Source organism: Pavona decussata, unplaced genomic scaffold (genome assembly GCF_977016875.1).
Source record: "Pavona decussata unplaced genomic scaffold, jaPavDecu1.1 SCAFFOLD_106, whole genome shotgun sequence".
Lineage (NCBI taxonomy): Eukaryota > Metazoa > Cnidaria > Anthozoa > Scleractinia > Agariciidae > Pavona > Pavona decussata.
The window spans coordinates 863,256-881,343 of NW_028145520.1; the positions used below are offsets into that span (position 1 = coordinate 863,256).

Here is an 18,088-nt window from a genome sequence, read left to right on the forward strand (position 1 = left end):
TTCAACACAAACTGAAGTAAAACGCAGTTTCTAACACAAAATGGAGTAAAACGTCGTTTTAAGGAACGAGTTGTAGTGTTTTTGCAGATTTGACGCAAAACGCATATTTAAGCAAGACATGCTAACCATTTAAAAAAAACCAGTTTGTTACACAAAATGGGGTTTATTAAACGCAATTTTAACGAACGAGTTGTGTTCTTTGCCTAGATTTCAAACCAAAACGGTTTTTGTTAACACAGGCTTTAAATTTTGACTAAGCCAGTCTTCAACAGAAAATTTGATAAAACACAGTTTTCAGGAACAAGTTGTATTTTTTGTGCAGCTTTGACGCAAAAAAACATTTTTTGGCAAAAGAGGCTTAATATTGGCAAAAGCCAGTTTTTCACTTAAACTGGAGTTAAAGGCAGTTTTCAAAAGCGACTCTTTAAAAGTTATTTGACGCAAAACGGATTTTTCCGAAAGAGGATTAAAATTAACAAAAGCCAGTTACCAACACAAACTGAGATAAAACGTAGTTTTCAAGTAGAAAATGTACTATTTTTGCAATTATAACACAAAACGCATTTAAAAAAAATCTAATTTAAGAAAGCCCTGTCTACTGAAGTAAAATGCAGTTTTTACCAGCGGGTTGTATTTTTTGCAGAGATTTGACGCAAAATTCATTTTTCAGTAAAAGAGTGTGAAAGTGTTGTCAAAGCCACTTTTCAACACAAACAGGAGCAAAAGGCAGTTTTAAGGAGCGGTTTGTATTCTTTGTGCAGATTTGACGGAAAACGCATTATTGGTTTGCACAAACTTTGGTAAAATAAAGATGGAGTGAAACGCATTTTTCAGAAGCGAGTCGTCAACTTTGTGGAGAATTGACGCAAAACGCATTTTGTGGCAAGAGAGGCTTAAAATTTGGAAAAAGCAAAATTCCAACACAATCTGAAGTAAAACGCAGTTTTTTAAAGCGAGTGGTATACTTTCGTAGATTTGACACAAAACGCAATTTTTTCGTAAGAAAGGATTAATATTTGGAAAAAGCAAGTTTTTTAGAGCGACTTCTGTTACTTTCTTAGATTTTACAGTAAACGCATTTTTTATACGCCAGGTTTAGCATTGCGACAAAGGTAGTCTAAGTTTTAAAAGGGAGTAAAACGTAGTTTTTAGAAGCAAGTTGTATACTTTTTGCAGTTTTGACGCAAAATACATTTTTTAAAAAAAGAGGCTTTAAATTTGGCAAAAGCCAGTTTATGACAAACTGAAGTAACATGCAGCTTTAAGAGGGAGTTGTAGTCTTTGCGCAGATTTGACGCAAAACAAAGTTTTTAAAAAAAGAGACGTAAAATTTTGCTGAAGCTTGTTTCAAACACAAACTGGAGTAAAACGCAGTTTTCTAGAGCGAGTTGTATTCTTTGCACAGATTTGACGCAAAACGCATTTTTTGGTTTTAACAACCTAGAGTAGAATGCAGAAGGAGTAAAACGCCTTTTAAGGAGCGAGTTGTATACTTTGTGCAGATTTGATGAAAAACGCATTTTGTAGGAAGAGAGGCTTCAAATTTGGCAAAAGCCAGGTTCTAACACAAGCCCAGGGAAAATGCAGAGTTTATGAGCGAAGTAAATTCTTTACGCAGATTTTACGTAAAATGCATTTTTTATCGAGAGAGGCTTAAAAATTGGCAAAAGCTAGTTTCCAACATAAAATAGAGTAAAACACAGTTTTTAGGAGCGAGTTGTATTCTTTGCGCAGATTTGACACAAAACGCATTTTTTGGTTTGCACAAACTGGAGTAAAATGCAGGTGGAGTAAAACGCATTTTTTAGGAGCGAGTTGTATTCTTTGAGCAGATTTAACACAAAACGCATTTATTGCGCAACAGAGGCTTAAAATTTGTAAGAAGCCAGTTTCCAACAGAAAATGGAAAAAAACGCAGTTTTCAGGAACGAGTTGTAGTGTTTTTGCAGATTTGACGCAACACTCATATTTGGGCAAGAGATGCTTTAAATTTAGTAAAACCCAGTCTCCAACTCAAAATGGAGTAAAACGCAATTTTCAGGAGGGAGTTGTGTTCTTTGCCCAGATTACAAGCAAAACGCTCTTTTCGGTAAGACAGGTTTAAAATTTCGACAAAACCAGTCTCCAATAGAAAATTTGAGAAAACGCAGTTTTCAGTAACGAATTGTATTTTTTGTGCAGCTTTAACACAAAACACATTTTTTGGCAAGAAAGGCTTTAACTTTGGTAGCGGCCGGTTTTTAACTAAAAATGGATGAAAACGCAGTTTTGAGAATCGAGTTGTATTCTTTGCACAGATCGCAAAGCGCATTTTTGCCGGCAAACGCTGGTTGTTAACACAAACTGGAGTAAAACGCAGTTTATAAGAGCGAATTGTAATTGGTTTTGCAGATTTGACGCAAAAGGCCTTTTTTGGCAAGTGCAGCTTAAAATTTAGCAACAGCCAGGTTCCAGCACAAACTGAAGTAAAACGTAGTTTTTAAGGAGTTATAGTCTGCTCAGATTTCACGTTAAATTAATTTTTTTAAAAAAAGGTTCGTCAAAATTCAGTATTCAAATTAAACTGGAGTAAAATGCAGTTTTTTAGAGCGAGTTGTATACTTTGTGCCGTTTTGACGCAAAACACATTTTTTTTAAACCCAAACTAAGGTAAAACGCAGTTTTCAAGAGCGACTTTTAGTGTTTTCGCAGATTTTACGCAAAACGCATTTTTTAGAAGAGGCGTAAAATTTCGCAAAGGCCAATTTCCAACCCAAACTGGACTAAAACGCAGTTTTTTAAGAACGAGTCGTTGTTTTTTCGTTATTGCTTTCATATACAGTCATTTCGCCTTATTGTTAACACTTGGGACCGCGAGTTTGTGTCCTTAATAACGAGAGTTCGTAATAGCAGGATTTGTTTTCAGTCAAACATCTGTAATTTATTTTGTCGGAAAGTAAGTCTCTTTCCATGTTATTGTGGTGTTCGCAAAGCTAGAGTTGACTGTATTTAACACTGGCCCGATTCATACTAGAGACGGATCATCTATCTAGAATAAACTTATGCAAAGAACTGTAGTTCGTCTGATAATTTGTCTGAAGTGTGCATAAATACGGGCTTTCAGACGGCTGATCCATCCAGATGAACTACTGTGGATAATTCGTTTGGAAGGATGATCCGTCTGAAAGCCCGTATGCAAGTTACAAAACTTACTCATTTGCTTTACATGTCTCCGTGAATGTCTTAAAGAAATGAAGCTGCTGTCAAATATCCTGTCAAGTAAGCACACAAATTCAGAGCAATTTTAAGGATGTGAATGTTTACACTATCTTGAAATTGGGATTTACAGAGTAGCAGAGATATACTATCTCTAAATGCTAACTAAAATATATAAATAAAGATAACACTGTTAATTGACAAGTTGAAAACAAACAAAACAAGTTGAGCAAAAATTACAGCAGGTGCTAGTAAAAAACAGAAGTCAACCTAATGTATTTGGTAGGTTATTCCAGGTTTTAGGAACAAAGTACACTGTATCTTCAGGAGTGTAAATCATGTTGTTGTTTTTTGGACCCTTGATATTCTGAGCTTGTTTGTTCCTGTAAGTCCTGAGTTGGGGACCTTCCATTTTCTTACTCCAAACAAGAATTAGTGTAAGTCATGCAAAGTATAAGAGAGAATGGAAGGGAAATAAAAGACTAAATTATCCATGAAAGACAGCATAAAGTTGCAGTTGCAGTGGTGGTGGTACAGTAGTACCTGTGTTGCTGTTCCTTGGTTAGCAGTCTTGAAGGTGTTTGTACTTTGTCTATTAATATATTCCCTCTCTTTTTGTCCACTCTTAAATCAAATCCTATAACTCACTTGTTGACATCACCCTCGGGAAAAGCATTGTTCTAAAAATGCTTCATGATAAAAGATACATAAAATTGACTGTAGAAATCACGAAAAATAACTTACAAAATGCAATGAAAACAAACTGTGAACAATAAACTATGTCAAATGTTAACGGTGTGTACCTTCAATCCTTTTAAGACGCGAAATCTTTTATATAAAGAGGGGTTAAGATCCATAAGATTAAACAAAGGATAAAAGTGTATTCTTTGCAGTAAATCTTTAGCAAAGTTTAAATCTTCATATCTGGTATTAAGTTAAGGAGTAACAAGTATAATTATAAACATAAACCTGTAAAATGAACAAATTAAATTAATTCAAACAGAAACAGACTGGACTCTTTTATTCAGTCATAATTTAATTTGACTTATGTTGAAAATAAGTGAACAAAAATGATACTAAGGGGAAAACAGCAAGGCCGTACCAAGGTTTGGAAAATTTTCAACAACAACATGACAGTACTGCATAACCCTCAGTATTTAAACCACAAAAAAAAATAGTTAATACACAACTAAAAAAGTGCTTTGCCATGAACGTTTCAAACTTCTGTTCTACCAGTTTGACTGGTAGAACAGAACAATAGAACAATTCCCAGCTTGACTTGGAATTCTACGCGACGCGTCGCGTAGAATTCCCAGTCAAGCGCAGTCAACCAAAAATATCCCGTCCGGGTGGGGGTCATTGTTTTGCCGTTTTTTACCGTGGCGTCACTGTATGAACCATACATGAAGTTAGGGACAATACATGATGTGTTACATGATTTTCCCATCATGATAAACAAAAAAACATGGCCGCTCGATCCGTGAAATCTTCTTTACGAGTTTTCAAGACGTTTTCTCGAAAGTTTCTTCGCGCGGAAATCCCCTCAAGGGTTTGGCCTAAATTCAAAGGAAGAAGAAAAACACATTGCACGATATTCCTTGGTGCAAACGACTGTTATGGCTTTGATGGTATGCTATAGACGACAACATGTCCAGTGGTACCCTTCGCATTTTCCGCTAACTTTGGTCGTAAGCCATCCGTGAAAGTCCTCAAACGTGCTTCTCCATACAAAAATGGCGAGATTCAGCTTGGTTTTCAGCGGAAAAAAACACAGCGATGCGATAACTTGGTGAAAATCTAAGGTAAGATCTTGAATATGATGTTTCTTGTCATTTCGATTCCGGTGGTACCCATTTAGAAATCGTTACAGATCAGCCACAACAAGAGGCAAAGATCTACTAAAAGTTGTCAAAAGCCTACAATTCTGCCATGTTTTAAAGACCACCAGGTGGTCTGTTTATCAATCACATACTGTTACTTGCGAAACGGCATATATACTCATCACGATGCAAAAAAGTCATACCATCTTTCAGAGTGTTCACTGTGAAGATTAAGTTGGTTTTCCAGCTTGAGACAACAATCGCCAGATCAAAAAATAAACTCCCCATCCATCTCGTAAAATGGGGCAAATACAATAAGGAGAACGAATCAAGTTAGCTTTATCTTTCCTTCAATATAAATCATTGTAATAATTTTAATTTACTTCATCTTTTCGCAAGAGATATGTTATGATAGTTTGCAATGGGTGTTTTAAGGTCCTTGTGTACAAATGTGTGTATATGTTTTGTGTGTGTGTGTGTGTGTGTGTGTGTACAATTTAGTTTAAAAACAACTGTATTACATTGAAATAAAAACTATTAAAATACAAAAAAAAAAAAAACTTTTTCAATCAATGAGAAGCAAAACTAAAACCAATTATGACTTCGCATTTTCCTGCGCTTGGTGCCGGTTTCATGTATTTGCTCTGAATCCTGATTGGTTCTTTGTGCTTTTTGCGTCTGTTGTGATTGGACAGAGTAATTACTTTGGTTTTGGTTTTACGACACTCAATTGAAAACCGCTGAATGTGTAGTATTTCAGGTATTTTAAATTAATGAGTGATCAATAGACCTATTCGGCTAACCCAATGTTGTACCCAATTCAGATCCCCCGGGGTTAAGATTCTTTGTTCATTTCATTTGCATTATAATGTAGCATTCACATTTAAATTATATGGAAATACTAAGAACAAAACATTTTATGCCCACAGGATTTGAATTGGGTACAGCATTGCGTTAGCTGAATAGGTCTAACACAGATTGTAATTTTTATATTGTTTTTTTTTTAGTCGAGCATTTTTATCACGAGCCCCTGGCTCGGGAGATTGGGCGACCTCTCCCTATGCTGCCCACTTTAAATAAATATAATTTGTATTGTACTGTATTGTAATACCAAATACAAAGGTACATGTATTAAGCTATTTTAAAATACATTTCCCAGGTTTATAGCCCTATACATGTATTTTAGCTTTCAATAGCTCTTGCATCATTCCCGTAAAGTTCGTTTTCAGGAGGACAAATGCTAACCAATAATAAGCATTTTATTTTAGTATAATTATATCAGTATTATCATACCGTTTCAAAAAGTGTAACGTCAAATAATACCTTATTTTCTTTGTTAACAAAGAAGTATATAGTTTACGATTATTTTCAGTTTCTGATTTTTAGTATTTCTGCAGGTCTTTTTTAGGTTTTTTTATGGGTCTTAATTAGGTCTTCATTTTCTCTAAGTAGTTGTCCTAGACACCCTTTCTTGTTCCTTTTTAAAAAGTTGTGATCTTCTATGGGTTTTGTTGTTAACTGATCAATTGCTTGACTATTGATATCAAACACTTAATGGTGTTCAAGTAAAATTTTGTATATTGCCATTCAGATTGATAATTGTTGTTTTTGATGACCAGTGCCATTAAATTAGAAGCCAAGAATATTGCACTTTTAGAATAATATTGTTGATGGTCATTTAGTTCAGTTTGGGATGACAAGTCAGCCCCTTTCAGACTGAGTTTCACCTGCATTTCAGTGTTTTGGTATAGAAATGCAGTGTACTGAACATTCCTCTTGAAGTTACATGTACATTATGTTTACGAGGGTATTTTTGTGTTTAGGAGGAAGGCACTGATGACACAGCAGAACTTTAGATGTGCTGGCTGTGGTATGGCAGTTGCTTCTGGTGAGTATGGACAACTCCTAACCCTTAGCCCCAAAGCACATGCAATGCACACTTGAAGACCTAATTAAGACCCATAAAAAAACCTAAAAAAGACCTGCAGAAATACTAAAAATCAGAAACTGAAAATAATCGTAAACTATATACTTCTTTGTTAACAAAGAAAATAAGGTATTATTTGACGTTACACTTTTTGAAACGGTATGATAAAACTGATATAATTATATTAAAATAAAATGCTAATTATTGGTTAGCATTTGTCCTCCTGAAAACGAACTTTACGGGAATGATGCAAGAGCTATTGAAAGCTAAAATACATGTATAGGGCTATAAACCTGGGAAGTGTATTTTAAAATAGCTTAATACATGTACCTTTGTTTTTGGTATTACAATACAGTACAATACAATATTTATTTAAAGTGGGGAGCATAGGGAGAGGTCGCCCAATCTCCCGAGCCAGGGGCTCGTGATAAAAATGCTCGACTAAAAAAAAAACAATATAAAAATTACAATCTGTGTTAGACCTATTCAGCTAACGCAATGCTGTACCCAATTCAAATCCTGTGGGCATAAAATGTTTTGTTCTAAGTATTTCCATATAATTTAAATGTGAATGCTACATTATAATGCAAATGAAATGAACAAAGAATCTTAACCCGGGGGGATCTGAATTGGTTACAACATTGGGTTAGCCGAATAGGTCTATTGATCACTCATTAATTTTAAAACACCATAAATAAATTTACAGGCGAGATTAATAGCCGCTGTGAGAGGAAAACGAACCAAGAGGGGACCGGAAATCAACACTTGTAAGTCGAGAAACCCTTTCAAGACGTGAGTTTCTCGGATCATCGCGTGATGCGCAGAACGTAAGCGCAGTAACAATAGTAGGCACCGTCCTTAAACCCCAGTCAAACAGACGCAACATTTCACGCAACACCATGCTACATTGTTTGGTGTTGTTTCAAGGGATTGGGAACAGCAGTGGTCAAACACACAACAAGAAGCAACATGATTCAACATGAGCACACTTGAAATCTTGCTACATGTTGCATGGACAGTTTGACCCAATTCAAAGTTGACGTAACACTCACGCAACATTTCACAACGTGCTGCACCAGGGTGGTCAAACAGACGCAACTTGTTGCGCTCAACAATACTGCATGAGATTGCTTGAAATATTGCGTCTGTTTGAGCTAGGTTTAAGCTCAACTAGCCTGATGTGTCAGGTAAAATATTCTTTTACTTTTTGAATTCAAGAATGTCAGGCTAGTATTAAAGGCAAATTTGAAAGCAAACAAAAGATTATTACAATGTTGGCCTTTTTGCATAGGGTCTATAATTATGTACATTGGAGTTTATATTTTTACAACATGCTTCACTTTGAAACCCTTACAATAATTTACAGAACAAAACTTGTAGAGGATTAGCACTTCAGGTTGTCATAAAGCCCACCTGCAAACTCAGTTATTGTGGGGATGTAAGTTTCCTTCGTGGAGGCTTCACTCACATAGGTTTAACCCTTTAACCCCTAAACAAAACGACATTTTCTCCAGATCCAAGACTACAAACTCAATGTCCATGTATGATATACCATTTTAAAGCTACTCATGAGTGTATTTCGTAACTGATATAATTATGAATAAGCAAAGTTATGGCTTTGAGATAAATGGCCTTAAAACGCAAAAATTTAAAACTTCAAAAATGCACCAATCCTTGTGTATATTAGGTATACCCCTAAACTATAGCTTATTTCGCAGGTCTCAACACCTTCATTTATGTGAGAGATGTCTTAAGACCCACAACTTCTAGGGGAAAAAAGTTGAAAAGGTATAGGGGTGGTCAACCATATCACATATGGGAGGGGGTTCAGTTTTTATCCCTTTAATGAGTAGATCTTCACAAGATCATCTTGGCATCAAAAATTCATAGAAATCTGTCAAATACTGACAAAGTTATGGCATTATGTGCCAAATAGCACTCTTAGGGATTAAAGGGTTAACTCCATACCCATCCTCATTCCACCTTGAAAGTACCCCTAACTCCTTTTTTGTACATATATAAGGACTGTAAAACAAGGGCATTGAGGACAATAACATTAGCAATTGAGTTGTCAAGAATGCCAGGAATTTCAGCTTAGTTTTCGCTGCCCTTGGTAATACTTGGATTGAAGCTACATGCCTCTTTATATTCCAAGCCTCTAACCTTTTAATGGTCTGTATGTTGCCAGTTCTATTGTTCTTAGGGTTCCAATTTATGTTAACCATCAGTATACCATCTAGGGCTTGGCTTTAACATTGTGCTTCTGAACCATAGCAACATAATGGGGATTTTCCTTTTAATTAGATTTCACTGACAGGTTCCTTGTTTGAACACTTCGCACAGTACCATTCATCTGGAGTATGTCTTGCAATTATCTTTGCACATGCCCTATTTAAAGTAAATCACAACATTAATTGTGTTACAACATTTCAAAATTCATTTTTAGTACAACATTTACTTAAAAATATTGTTCAGTATTGATCTCACCAATGATGCCAGCAGTAGCAGCCCTCACACATAATCATGTTTTGATAAGAGGAAGTTTGACATGTTTCACATCTCCAGGCACTGTTAAGGCTTTCCACTACAGATATACATGTATCAATGTATCAATGTTCATACGAAAAACTTAAGGTTCTGTTATGAATAAATAAAACTTGGAAACTTAAAACTTAAAAACAAGTCTACACTGTATTTTACCTCTACTGGAGTGTTATAATTTGAGATTACTGACATTGAGAATATCTGTAAAAAACATATGAAGCGAGTAAGAAGAAGAAGTCTGCATTACAGTTACTGTTAGCAGTTATCTGAAAATTACAGATTGAAGTATTTAAGGAGAGGAGAGCATAATAAAGGATGCATACAGTCAGTCAATATCTCAACATAATTGAATGGATTTACAAACATGACTGACAACTTTATTTCCTCTCGCGCAGCTGAAATATCATTACATTTTTGCTTATGGGATATAAAAATTAATTAAAGTCCAAAATTCTCTGCACTGTTAAATTATATTTAAAAGGTATTTATGTGATAAAACACTTACTTGACTTATTTATCATGACCCATGCATCATGCGTAAAAAGATGTTTTATTTTACTCAGGTCAGAGTCTAATGCTTCTCCTGGGGATGGTCGTCATCAAAAGTAATGTCTTCTTCAGAGAATGCTGTGCCAAATGTATTCACTCTTTTCTTTGCAGTTTCATTAATTCCAAACCATTGAAGCATGCAGTCAAGGTCACCTGCATTTTAATATGAATGGCAATAGTTTAGCGTCTTCACAGTAAGTAGTTCATCACACTTATTGAATTGAAGGTTATATGTTTCAATACATTCATGATTTCAAGGTGAAGAAGATTCATTTCTTCGGCAGTAAAATATCCTTTTCTGACCAACATACTGGACCAAGATATACAGTCAGAATTTGTTTGTTAGATCTGCGGTTTGAGTGTTGACATTTCTTTTTGGGATTGTAAAGAATGCCAGATCTGTAATGACTAAGAAGGTGCACACCCTGAAAAATGGGGTCATTCCTGTTGTTTATGCTCAAGGGTATGCCCAATTTCAATGAAAAAATGGGCAAGCGATATTACAAAAATGTCTGTTATGTGGTTGGGAAAGTGGAAATTCAAGAAAATTTTAAGTGGTGTTAGCAGTAAGTTCTGTAGTTGAGAGGTCATCTGCCCTTTCCAAATTCTCAAATAGCACTTGCACTTCTTCTTTTGTTGGTTTAGCGAAGCGCATGTTGCTCTTGCGTTTCCTCTTTTTCTTTGTGGAATAGAATCGGGGCTGTGTCTCAATTTTCTTGTTTGCTGTAGCTTTTGAGGTGACTTTTAACTCTTTGAGAGGCTTTCTCTTTTGGAGAGAAGTAAATATGCTTTGACCAGCATTTAAATGCTTCTGAAGTTCTTGCAAGGCAAGTTTATCCTCACAGGTCTCTAATTGTGCAAGCAGTGAAAGCAATTTCCCTCGCACACGTTCCCTGCAGGTAGCCAGGTCACAGTGGTTGTCACTCTGATTAATGAATTCAGTGAGATCACTCAGTTCTTGCTCAACATAATTGAATCTCTCAGTGTCATTTGATTTGGTTGCCATAGTGTCATGACATTTGTCATTAGAGAGTGACATTCTTAACAGAAATTGTTGGACATGGTGGACATGTTTGCATATAGTACTTTGGATAAGGTTGTCAGGACAGCTGCAGATGTACTGATGAATGCAGATGTTACATTCCAAGCATTTCAAGTCACAGCTTGGGTGTTTGCAAGTTCCCAATAGTTGGGTCACAGTGTAGGTACTTCGGGTATCTTCAGATTGAACAGTCCACTTAGACTCACCCACTTTGTTAATCAGCTTATAACTCATCCCTTTGCTCTTACCATGTCTGTCTTGAATAACCTTCAATTTGTAGTGGCATTTCCCCTTTGTCAGCTTGATGAGCCTTTCAAAGGACTTGTCTCTAACAAATTTAAGTAAGTTGAACAAGCAAGTGTCAACCCTCTTGTTAAACTTCCCCTTTAAATAATTGTACTTGAATACCCGGTGAAATGCCTCAACTAGCATGTTGGTGTTGATTCCCATGCCAGCCCTATGGCAATAAGCCCACAGCTCCTTTTTGGTCACCCATTCTCGTTCGAAATAGGCACTGAATGAAGGACTTGCAGATGGAAGGTATTACAACATCTTAGTCAACTTGTCTTCAAAGTCCTCAGTGTTTGTTTCTTGCAGGACAGTTCGAAGCATTTTATAAATTTCAGCGGCAACCACAGTGTCCTTTACCTTTGCTCGTAGTTCATCTTGCCACGTCCGATCCACGTGCCATGTACAAAGCAGTCTGATGGGCTTGCCCCCCATTATCCCGATCCAGGCGTTGAAAAACTGGCTGGCAGTATCACTCATAACCCATTGAGGCAACAAAGTTCCACAATTTTGTTTCAACTGTTTGAAGAAAATGCACATGTGTGTAAAATCCTCATGGTTGGACATGCACCATGCTATAGGTACACCCTCTCCACATTCATCCGTTACCATGACTGTTGTCAGGAGGAAGTCATACCCAGTAGTGCCATGCATAGAGTTAATGCAAACACCCTTGGATGCAAACTTCTGGGCCATATTTTTTTGAAAGGGTGTTTGGATGACGATCATGAAATCCTCCTTCAGTAGACCTGAGTCATCACCAGGATCTTCACCTTGTAATTTATAAAAGAGAACAGGATTGTTGGGACTTGTTCTCCATTCTTCTATCCACGCACGCACACTTTCTTGATCATTAGTACTTCTTTGGACATCTGCCAAACCAAAAGCTCGGGTGATGTTGGACAGGTCTTTTTTGTCAGTTAAGTGGTGGCGTTTGAACTCTTCACTGCCAATCCCCTCTTCTCTTATGTCACCTAAAATCCTGTCTCTATTCACCCCTTGCTGTAACAAGGCTGCTATTTTGAGCTTCTTACCCAGTGGCAGCCTTGTATGTTGCAGCTCTTTCTCATGCCCATAATGAGTAATGCATGCATCAACCATCCATCTAACTTCGTTGCTTTCAAGGTTGCAGTGCAATTGTTCTGTATCTTGCAGGTTCCTGTGTGATGTAATTATCATAATATTATTGTGAATATTATTTAATTAATGCATAGGCATGCAGTTTTCACTCTTAAGTAAAAGTTGTTGAAGATGATGCTCCATGACAGTTTTGTAATAGTTGCTGTGGGCATGAACATTGCCCCAAAATTTAATATTTCATTGTCTGTCTGTACTTCAACATTAAAATTAGGAACACCCATTGGAAATGTTTATATAAATAGTGGGCAATTTTGTTTTAATTTTGCCAAAGGTTTTCCAAATGTTTGGGTTTCAGTGTATCTCTGTCACAGACTGCAATGTTGTTTTTGTCATACCTTGTGATTTGGTACGCCTTTTTCCTGTTCCCTTGGGCTTGTAAATACCACCCCTGTTACACTGGTAGTATTGGGTGTTTCCCTTACTGCCAGTGGTTTTGATGAAGGAACACTTTTCATCTTCCTCCAGCTTTTGTTTCTATTCCTCAAATGCTAAGAACAAAGAAAAAAAAAGAGAACAAATTAAAATTGAAAGGCATCTTGTACAATTGACTTATAGGGTGTATAAGTAGATAGATGTATGGAATAATTGGGGTACTGGAAGCTGGTCCTGGGTAATGATTAACTCATTACAGGAACAGCAGGAGAAAAAGTGCTGTGAAGGATGCCCTAGTAATCCCTACCCTCCCTAGTTGGCTGAAAAAACCCTTCCTGTAAATAGACCATTGGACAAATACAAATGCTTGGTTACTTTTCAAATTTCAAAGAACAAGAATCTAAGGTGCAGCTAGTTCCTTTTTTAAGGAATCTTGTGTCCAAATCTGTAAATTTACTGAAGTAGTAGGAACAACTAACCCATTCTTTGAAAGCATTGCTTGCAACATTTTTTATCTTTGAATTTCTACATTAGCATCTTTAGTCACAAAAAAAGTGAACAGTGTAAGTGTGGTTATAGTTTGATGTTGCCTCTCACCTGCATTATTGTCCAGATACACTGCCTTGGTTTCAAACTGTAGGTTGTGCATCTCAGACAGATGTTTTCTCAGGTCCAATATTTTGTGACACTGGAACGCACAGTTTTGGCATCGAAAAGGTCCATTCAGTTCTATTCTTTCGTTTGGGTGACGCCACCCTAAATGCCTTTCTAAAGACGAATTACGGGAAAAGACAGAGTGGCAATAATTGCATTCATATCTTTTATTTTTTACAGGAGCATCATTGTTATTGGACCCTTCCTCGTCGGTGATCTGGTTAGTGTATTGGACAGTGGCCTGGTCATTGGGGGCTCTGTCAGGAGAAGCTGATGGCTGTTTAACAGTGGCCTGGTCATTGGGGGCTCTGTCAGGAGAAGCTGATGGCTGTTTAACAGTGGCCTGGTCAGTGGCAGCTCTGTCAGGAGAAGCTGATGGCTGTTTAACAGTGGCCTGGTCAGTGGTAGCTCTGTCAGGTGTAGCTGATGGCTGTTTAACAGTGGCCTGGTCAGTGGTAGCTCTGTCAGGAGTAGCTGACGGCTGTTTCACAGTGGCCTGGTCAGTGGTAGCTCTGTCAGGAGAAGCTGATGGCTGTTTAACAGGGGCCTGGTCAGTGGTAGCTCTGTCAGGTGTAGCTGATGGCTGTTTCACAGTGGCCTGGTCAGTGGTGGCTCTGTCAGGTGTAGCTGATGGCTGTTTCACAGTGACCTGGTCAGTGGTAGCTCTGTCAGGTGTAGCTGATGGCTGTTTAACAGTGGCCTGGTCAGTGGTAGCTCTGTCAGGAGTAGCTGACGGCTGTTTCAGAGTGGCCTGGTCAGTGGTAGCTCTGTCAGGTGTAGCTGATGGCTGTTTCACAGTGGCCTGGTCAGTGGTGGCTCTGTCAGGTGTAGCTGATGGCTGTTTCACAGTGACCTGGTCAGTGGTAGCTCTGTCAGGTGTAGCTGATGGCTGTTTAACAGTGGCCTGGTCAGTGGTAGCTCTGTCAGGAGTAGCTGACGGCTGTTTCAGAGTGGCCTGGTCAGTGGTAGCTCTGTCAGGTGTAGCTGATGGCTGTTTCACAGTGGCCTGGTCAGTGGTAGCTCTGTCAGGTGTAGCTGATGGCTGTTTCACAGTGGCCTGGTCAGTGGTGGCTCTGTCAGGTGTAGCTGATGGCTGTTTCACAGTGGCCTTGTCAGTGGTGGCTCTGTCAGGTGTAGCTGATGGCTGTTTCACAGTGGCCTGGTCAGTGGTGGCTCTGTCAGGAGTAGCTGGTGGTTCCTCATAACTGATATCATCAGCTGTGGCTCTATCAGGAGTTGCTGGCGGTTCTTCAAAACTGGCCTGATCAACAGCCGGTGATTGGTCAGATCTGGCTTGGGTGGCTGCAGTTGAATTAGGTTCAGCAACATGGCTATGTGGGACAACATATGCTGCATTAATAGTGTTGTAAGCAAACCAGGCTGCAACCACCCTGCGAAGGTAGCCACTGTATTTAGAGGGTGTGGTGAGGAAAACTTGTGGCAGCTGTGAGATTTTCATTTCATCAACACATGACAATAATGAAAAAAGATTTGGGTTGAAGCAAGCAACTGCAGCCATTACCATGACAACAATACCGCAGATATTCATGCATGTCTGCAAAGGGTATAGTTTAGCACATGATGTGCCACAGCAGTGTCTACCATTAGAAGAGATACTTCTTGGATGGTGACAAACTTGTATGGAAAATTCATGAAAATCTGCATCACAAACCGTTATGAATGAGTGCAACTTTTCAATGAGACCATCAGGAACTGGCCATGCCAGTGAGTCGCCATATGTAATTATTTTTTCGCGTATGTCCACAAGGCATATGGTCCAGTGGGCACCATGCTGTTCGTCAGTACCAAGATAAGTACAGCCATTTGCAGAGCGACCAACATTGACGGCAAAGAGCAGCTTTTCAGGTTTCAATGATCCATTGGAGAAGCGACGTAAGGTAGACGGATCTCTTTGGAGTAAATCATTAATATATAGGCAGTACACATCAGACTGATTGTTGAGAATTTTCATGAGCCAACTGATGTAATCACCCGAAACCCAGCGCTTGACACAGATCATTGAAAGCTCTTTTGGGGACATGGCATATGGCGACAGCAGTTCTCCATACCTTACTGAATACAACAAGTGTTGAAACTTGCTGATAGAAGAAGGTGGTGGCTGTTGTACTGTGTCAGGGATGTCATAGTTTGCTGAAAACCACTTTAACTCTTTCTCAACGTCCTCTTTTATTGCTTTTGCAGAATGGAACCTAAGCATGTCTTGTATTGCTGGGATATCAAACCGACCAAGTGAATTTTCAGCATAAAGGAAATGACCACACTTGGCGAGTTACTTTTTGGTGATTTCATCTTTCCACTGTGTCAGGTATTTTTCTGGTGGAATGAAAGAGAGCTGGAATGGGTCTGCTACTTCCTTTGGGGTGATTTGACGGATAATTCGATTCTTTCCAGGATATCTTGTTAATGGAACCCGATTTTCATATGCCTGCCCTCTACTAAATGATCTTATCGTTGAAGGGTTAAACCTCTTAGAATTCTTCTTTAAGTTGATTACCTGTATGAATAAAGGAAACATAAATTGTGTGGTGGAATTTCTAACTGAAAGGTTCTGTGTTGATAAATATTCTTTATGCATTTCGTTTCTTACCAGTTTACTCTGCTGAATAGTTGATATTGGATAGTCAGGACTATGTGCCTCTGTTTCTTGTTATTTTTGATAATTTTTAATTTCCCCAATGAAGTCATTAACACAGTCAGAAATTTTGCGGTTGTCATGTCACCATGTAGTGCTTGGTCAGTAAATTTGACCATTTCAGCCTCCAGGTTATTTTTCCTCAGAATCCATGTTTAAATGATGACCGGTAATTATCAATTTTTGTTCAGTGTACTTTCCTTTTTTTAATGTAGTAAAGAGTACCAAATATTATGGGTAAAAAGGTGCTATTTAGGTGCGTGGGGTGGGGGGGGGGGTGGGGAGGGAAGGGGGGCTGGGAGATTTCAAAGGTGCTTTTGAATAGCCCAATTTCGATAAATTAAGTTCAGTATAAACCAGTACACATCACTGGCAGGCTCCAGGCTCCAGGCTCCACTCTATAATTTATTCCCTGGAGCCTCGAAGTGCTGTTTTTTGAAGCTGAATTTTAATAAATCGAAATTGGGCTATTTTGTGGGGACTAGTTTTAGCCTGAATGGAATTTATGTATCTAAAAACTTTGACCTTCATTGACTCTCCCTTTAATTTCGTATATTTCTGGCTTGCACATACCTAGAAGATGTAACTGGGGTAGCACCCCCTCACTCCCATAGTGGTGCTGCAAGGCAGTTGACAAAAAATTTATGGACCTGTTTTCAGAAGGTTTGGATTTTATCCCGAATATATGGTATAACCAGGAGGGTTTAACTTGAATAGAAATGCATTGTTAATGTTAGCCCATATTCATTATGTTAATTGGCCTATTGAAATTATCAAGGTGGGTCTTACCTCCATAACAGTAGTTGCCATTGTGTGAAACACAGAAAAAACAACACCTTGAGTGTCACAACGATTGAAACGGAATAGTTATTGAGATAGAGAAAAAGCTGGAGGATTTCCCGCGAAAAATTTGGAAAAAAGTGAGTCTGCATGGTAACTGAGCAGCTGTGTTGCCTTTCAAAGTTCCTTGGGCATGTAACTATCACCAAGTCAAAGATCATTCCCTGGTGCAATTCCTCTATTTAAGTGTCGACTGCTCTTCTAAAGAAAGGAATCGCACCGAGTAGTACGAGTCCTCAGCGATATATTTTTTACTGTGCGTGAAGACCAAGCCTCATTTACTAGTCCATCCGCTAATAACAGGAACAGGAAACATTCATTACTTGTAAACAAGACGCATATGTGCGTGAACTTGGGCTTCTTTCCTGGTATATCCAGCTGTGAACGCCAGAAAGTTGACATGATAAAACCTCAGTTGTCATTTGTCGATTGTTTTACAGCTCAAGCATAGTACAAGCAAGTATATTGTAAGCAATGTATATTCCTGGTCTAAATTTGCATCTATCTGGCCAACAGGATTTAGCAAAGCGGGCAGGGATATCTTGTGTTGGCTTCATTCCCCCCCCCCCCCCCCCCCTCGCAAAAATTTTTGTTTTTTGAAAAAAGGGAATTCTGATTGAAATTGGTGTTTCGTGGGAATTTCTCTTTGTCAGTATCTTTAACCCATTAATCGATGAAAGTTGTCCCGCGTCACATAGGCAAAATTTGATCCGTCTCGAGTGCATGTGTTTGTTTACGCAAGATTACGCAGTTGTCACGTTTTGTCAATTAAACTAGAAAGAAAAACAGACAGAATGTTTCCTAAAGGAAAAATTTATTCAGAAAAGTCTTCGTTTACGCCTAAGAAAGAAACGCTTATAATTCCAAATGCCAAACGAGAGACGCGAAAGCGATTTGAAGAACTTCCAGTCCATTTCGAAGCGAATTTATCAATCCGTGCGTGGCACGTTTTTCAAATTTTCGCAAAAACTGTCCAGAATATAAAGAATCGGTCAATTAAAATAGTATTTCAGTACAAATTCACGATCAAACCTGTATTTTTTCGTTGAATTCCAAGAAGTACT

The 18,088-nt window shown here is 38.2% G+C and overlaps 1 long non-coding RNA gene and 1 pseudogene across 2 annotated transcripts; one reads left to right on the plus strand and one right to left on the minus strand.

Moving 5' to 3' along the window:
* The first annotated feature begins 4,218 nt into the window (after positions 1-4,218).
* LOC146471120 (uncharacterized) lies at positions 4,219-13,850 on the plus strand. Its single transcript, XR_014866857.1, has 3 exons — positions 4,219-4,997; positions 10,147-10,229; positions 13,712-13,850. It is a non-coding gene; the product is annotated as an uncharacterized LOC146471120 (long non-coding RNA).
* Positions 7,679-15,749, minus strand: LOC146471121 (uncharacterized; annotated as a pseudogene). The gene is made up of 6 exons (XR_014866856.1): positions 13,475-15,749; positions 12,841-12,993; positions 10,615-12,524; positions 9,992-10,197; positions 9,430-9,526; positions 7,679-9,330 (listed from the first exon to the last, which is right to left on the minus strand). The product of XR_014866856.1 is annotated as an uncharacterized LOC146471121 (transcript).
* Positions 15,750-18,088: the final 2,339 nt, after the last annotated feature.